Here is a 5,927-nt window from a genome sequence, read left to right as displayed (position 1 = left end):
TCGCATATGGCAAGATTTCATTTCTTTTGATGGCTGCATAGTATTCCTGAGGGGATTTGAGGGTTGACTTAGCATCTCACAACTTTGAAGGGTGGTGGGTGGAGAAGGAAGACCGTTTACGGGTATTGCCTTAGGTACTTAGGGCCACCATAACAAAGTCCCACAAACTGAGGGGCTTTAAATCACAGAAATGTATTCTCTCAGTTACAACTCTGAGGATGCTATTTCCAAATCAGGTTACATGTAGGCTTAAGGCTTCAGCACAACTTTTTTTTTTTTTTTTTTTTTTTGCGGGGGTGGGGCACAATTCAGCCCATAACAAGGATATATTTTTCAGTCATTTTGACTCGGCCACACAGCCTTTTACTGTGTCATGGTGTCTCCTAAACTGGGTCAATCAATTCGGTCTTTCCAGAAATTCTAGCCCTTGCTTAGGCTAATTCTTATCAAGGAGTAGAAATGATACAAACATAAACATATTGAGTGGTACTTTGCAAAAGTCATTTTCAATGCAACCAATTCTTACCTCAGTCCCTGCTCTGTGCTAGTCGAAATTGCCATAATCCTGAGGAGGGATGGACCATTTCTGTGTCCTATAAAACTGGATCTTCCTGCTTTCCGACTTGCCTTCTGTATTGGTTATCTACTGCTGCATGATAAGTTATCCCCCAAACCTACATGCAAGAGTTATTATCTCAGGAGGGTTTCTGAGAGTCAGGAATCCAGGCGCGGCTTCCCAGGGCCCTCTGACGTCTGGGCCACTGAGGGGGTTGCTGTCAAGGGGATGGTTGAGCTGCCGCCATCTCAGAACTCCACGGGGGCAGATCTGCTTCTGAGTTTGCTCGCTTTGCTGTTAGAAGGCCTCAGGTTTTCCCTGGCTGTTGGCTGTAGATGTCAGTCCTGGTCACAGACACGTCTCCGGAGCCTTCTCTCAACCAGGCAGCTGGCTGGTTTGGAAGACCAAATGACTCTGAGAGGGAGAGTAGGTGAGAGAGGCTGGGCAAGAAGAAAGTCTCCATCTTTTGTAACCTAATCTTGGAAGTGGCCTCGCATTACTTTCCCCAGTATTCTGTCAGAAGCAAGTTACTAGGCCCAACCCACACTCAAGGGAAGAGGATGAGAGGAGGGCACCGTAAGGAAAAGCTCACTTCCTCATGGTCTCTCCTTTACTTTTTGTCTCTCCTTTACTCTCAAGAAACTGCCACACTCACCAGCCCTTCTGAACGCAGATGTGTGGGGTTTTCCACAATTCTGTGATACTGGCTGGGTGTCCCCCAGCGTAACTCAGTTCTGACACCATTTACACTCATACCTCGTTTGACTGTGCCTTACTTTATAACTTGAAGGCTTGTGGCAACCCTGTGTTGGCCGGGTTAGCACTTTTTCCAACAGCACTTGCTACTTTGTGTCTCTGTGACACATTTTGGTATTCATGCAATATTTCAATCTATTTTTTATGGTGATCTGTGATCAGTGATTATGACTCCCTGAAAGCTCATATGATAGTTAGCATTTTTTTTTTTAAGCAATGAAGTATTTTTTAATTAAGGAATGTAAAAAAAATTTAAGGACATAATGCTACTGCACACTTAATGAACAGACTACAGTATTGTGTAAACATAATTTCTATATGCACTGGGAAACCGAAAAGTCCATTTGACTCTACTGTGATATCTGCCTTACTGCTATGGTTTGAAGCCAAAGCCACAATACCTCCAGGGTATGCCTGTAAGATGGTTTCAGATCCATCAGGTTAAGGTTAAGGGCTCAGTTTCACCAGAGAAAACGACTGGGCTTTCAGGAGCCATTCACAAATCCAGGCTGTTACCTATGCTTCCGTCCAATTGACTATAAATCAAATATTCACACCACTTCCTTCTCCGGTTTAATTAACTTGTTAGAGAGGCTCCCAGAACTCAGGAAAGCATTTATTTACTAGGTTATTGGTTTCTGGTAAAAGGCTACAACTCAAGATGCCTGGGGGGCTCAGTCAGTTAAGCATCTGCCTTTGGCTCAGGTCATGATCCCAGGGTCCTGGGATTGAGCCCTGCATCGGGCTCCCTGCTCAGTGGGAAGCCTGCTTCTCCCTCTGTCTGCTGCTCCTGCTGCTTATGCTCTCTCTCACACTTTCTCTCTCTCTCTGACAAAAAAATAAAATCTTTAAAGATTTAAGTTAAAAAAAAATAAGAGGCTATAACTGAGGAACAGCTAGGTGGAAGAGATGACTTGGGTGAGGCGTGTTGGGGGGTGGGCAGAGTTTCCATGATCTCTCCAAGGTGCCATCTCCCAGCACCTCCACGAGTTCCCACATTCTTAAGTTCTCTGAATTTCATCCTTTTGGGTTTTTTGGAGGTGACTTTCTTACAGTAGACACGGTTGATTAAATCATTGGCCATTGGTGATTGAATTTGGTCTCTAGCCTCTCTTTCTGGAACTGGGATGGGGCTGGAAGTTCCTATCCTATAATCTAGTTTGGTTCCCCTGGCAAACAGCCCCCATCTTGAGGTTACCTAGGGGTTTTCTCTTAATCATCTTCTTAATATAAAGTAAGGTGTGGTTGGAAGGGGTTTGTTCTGAATAACAAAAGATACCTTCATCACTCTCATCGCTTAGGAAATTCCAAGGGTATTAGGAGCTCTGTTCAGAACATGGGAAAGACCAAATGTGTATTTCTTATGAAATCATGTATAAGTCACAATATCATGGCACTCAAGATGAGGAAGAAGGAATTGCTGGGAACCATTTTAGAAGCTGCCCATCATGTCCTCCTACAGTATATTGGCTAACCATTTTGCAGAGTGACCCCGTTAAAATGTTCATCAGTCACAACTCACTTCTGCTCGAAACCCTCTAATGGCATCGCATCACTCTTAGAGTCTGAAGTCCCTACCCAGGCCTAAGTGGTTTGGCCCTAGGTGTCTCTCTGATCTCACCTCCTTTAACTTCCCTTCTTCCACCGCTTTACTTCAGCCTGTGTCCTCTGACGTGATGTGCTGACCCCACCTTGGGACTTTGCCCTTGCTCCTCTGTCTGACCAAGCTGGGTGAGGGGCCTCTGGTGGTACACAGTCTGGGAAAGAAGGCCATATGACCTCAAGGAACCAGCTTTCTGGGCTGGAGGCAGAGGAGGAAGAGGAGTTACCAGATAACTTCTGGAGGCTTCATGAAGGATTCTGGAGATGATGATATCAAGAGGACAATCAGACACAGTGGGCGAGGTGGGCCTTGGCTTTGACGTCAGTGCCGAGAAGCCAAAGAGCCAAGAAGGAAGCACTGAGGAGTCATCAGACCTGTGAGGGGCCTCCCGAGAACTTGAGGCCTCCAAAGGTCAGCACTGCTGGCAGCTCTCAGAAGGCCCTAGAAGAAAAGGCGCTGCTATGGTCAGGACTGCAGGGTGATGGCTCTGATGGTCTAAAAGTCCATGTGTCAATCTCTTAAGCGCACACACAAATGTTCCCTAGGGTCCTGGAGAGGCAGGGCCAGTCCCGGCGGTGAAAGAGACTCCCTTGTGAGTGGCCGCTGATGGAGGACAAGCTGCTCAGGGAGGCCAAGATCACAGAGGGCCATGACCTACCTTTATCAGAGACGACATGTTGTCACCACCCTAACATGAGTTCGCTCCTTGGTGAGTTACAGATATACACCAGGTGGAGTTGTCACACAAAGAAGACTTTATTTGCAGCAAATAAGGAGATCGTGGGGTATTACTTCCAAAGCCGTGACTTCCCAAGCAGGGGTGAGCAGCTTTTTAAATTTAGGGTTTAGGATGAATATTCAGAAAGGGGAGATTTGTGACAGTGGTAAAGGCGGGCGGGTGTAAGGTAGCAAGGCCCACTTACAAAACTTGTCCACGGGGCGCCTGGGTGGCTCAGTGGGTTAAACCTCTGCCTTTGGCTCATGTCATGATCCCCAGGTCCTGGGATCGAGCCCCACATAGGGCTCTCTGCTCAGCAGGGAGCCTGCTTCCCTGCTCTGTCTGCCTGCCCCTCTGCCTACTTGGAATCTCTCTTTCTTCCTGTCAAATAAATAAATAAAATCTTAAAAAAAAGAAAACTTGCCCACATATGTATATATACATATCTTTATGTTATATTAATGAAGCTTCTGCTTCTGCTAGGATGGAGACTTTGTAATGAAGCAGCTGTAACTGTCGGACCAGGCAGAAGGCGTTGTGGGCATCCTCTGAGAGCTGGTATAAACTGGACGGTGTCTTGGGTTCCTTACCTCGGATTAGGAATGCAGGGTTAGCTTACTTTTGAAATAGCACTGGGAGTTTTACCACTGATTTATTGTCCTGAAATCCCATTTCCTGGCCTGGGGGAGACTGTTAGTTTTTGCATTCCCTTTGTTCCCTTAAAATCCATAACTACTGTGGTTTTTGCATTTTTTTTTTTTTTTAAATTCTGACACCTTCCAGAAACTTCTGTGAGAAGTATGTTTGGGCAAGTAGCGCGTAGATCATGGGGAATAGCTGGAGGCCTAAAATGACTTCTCTAGTGTCGCGGAAGCTAAGTCTCATCTTTCTTTTCCTGGGGACCCCTAACTCCTGCTTAGAGCAGAAGTAGCTCAAGCCCGCCAGAAAGAAGCCTGGTTGTAAGAAGCAGGAGTTTCCAGAGCACAGGGTCCCCTGTTACTCAGTGACAGTGCCCCCCGCTGGTGGAGCCCCGCCCCAAGGTGGAGAATGTCGGTGGAGAAGCACTTGATCCTGCTTCCACGGCTTCAGCCTTGATGTCTGTGCTGGGGCTGGGTCTGTCTTCTGCCGGGCTCACAGCTCATGTGATGCCATCACTTTTAGTGATGCCGTGTCCTTTGAAGAATGGGTTCCCTCAGGGTGGCCCCGCAAAGGTGCCTGTTCTGAAGGACTTCTTGTTGACCCATCGCCCAGCCTGGTCCTGGTGCAACGGAACCAGCGTGAGTTTGCTCCTTGGTGAGTCATGGAAACTGCCCCAGATGACTTGTCGCACAAAGAAAACTTTATTTGCAGCAAATAACATCAGAGGAATGGCTTCCAAAGCCGTGACTCCTGGGGAAGGGGGACGAATGGGTATCTTTTGTTTAGGGTTGGGATGAATATTCAGAGAGGGAAGCCTTCTGGTGGTATGTGGAGGCCAGTGTAAGGTCGTGCCTGTGCCTCAAAGAAACAACGCCTACACACGTTGTATGGTTATGTAAATGAGGCTGACGCTCCTCCTTGGGCAGATATTTTAGTATTATGATGAGGTAAAGGCTGCCATCCCATGGGTTACTTCCCAGTCCATCTGCATAAGCTCCAGTCAGGGGTTTAGCTCAAACTGCCTGGGTGGTCTGGGGTGGGCTGGCTCTAGGCCTTGTCAGGGGACTTGCCATCACGTGAGGGGTGGTTTTGGGTTTTATTCGTCTGAGTTAGGAGGCTAACCAGAAAGAAGAGCTCAAGGAAAAATGTAAGGCAGCGGTTAGTGAGTACAGGCAAGTGGGCAATGAAGGTCAGGTCTTGGGGTCTAGCTGGTAGACACTGGAACCTGTTAGAGGCATAGCTTATGCCCCTGCTTGACCTTCAAGATCATCTTTGAGGCCTGCAAGAAATGCATCACTGCCCACATGCTGCGCCCACCACCTGGGCCCTGGGCCCTGGGCCACCACCTCCTGAGTCCCTCCCTGCTCTGGGCCCTGACCTTGTACCAGGGCACTGTCAGCTGACGAAGACATGTCTAGTCCTGAGAAATCTCCCCTGCCCTGACTCTGGGGTTCTTGACGTTGTCCCTCCTTTACCTGCTTCTCTTCTTTGTTATCCAATCTTTGCCCAACCCTTTTCTATATTTTTTTTCTTCTGTCTTTCCTCCTGTGTTTGAATCTAACAAAATAAAATGCCTCTCTGTGCCTGCCTCTCTCTTTTTCTTTCTCTCACTTTCTTAGCCTCCTATTTATTACTGAGTTCTTATCCCGTACAGA

The 5,927-nt window shown here is 47.4% G+C and overlaps 1 pseudogene; it reads left to right on the top strand.

Annotated features, from left to right (window-relative positions):
* Positions 1-3,086: 3,086 nt before the first annotated feature.
* LOC125104498 (vacuolar protein sorting-associated protein 72 homolog) lies at positions 3,087-5,675 on the top strand (annotated as a pseudogene).
* Positions 5,676-5,927: the final 252 nt, after the last annotated feature.

The sequence above is a fragment of the Lutra lutra genome, chromosome 7, assembly GCF_902655055.1.
Source record: "Lutra lutra chromosome 7, mLutLut1.2, whole genome shotgun sequence".
NCBI classification, from domain to species: Eukaryota; Metazoa; Chordata; class Mammalia; order Carnivora; family Mustelidae; genus Lutra; species Lutra lutra.
This window is presented reverse-complemented; position numbering and strand designations above follow the sequence as displayed.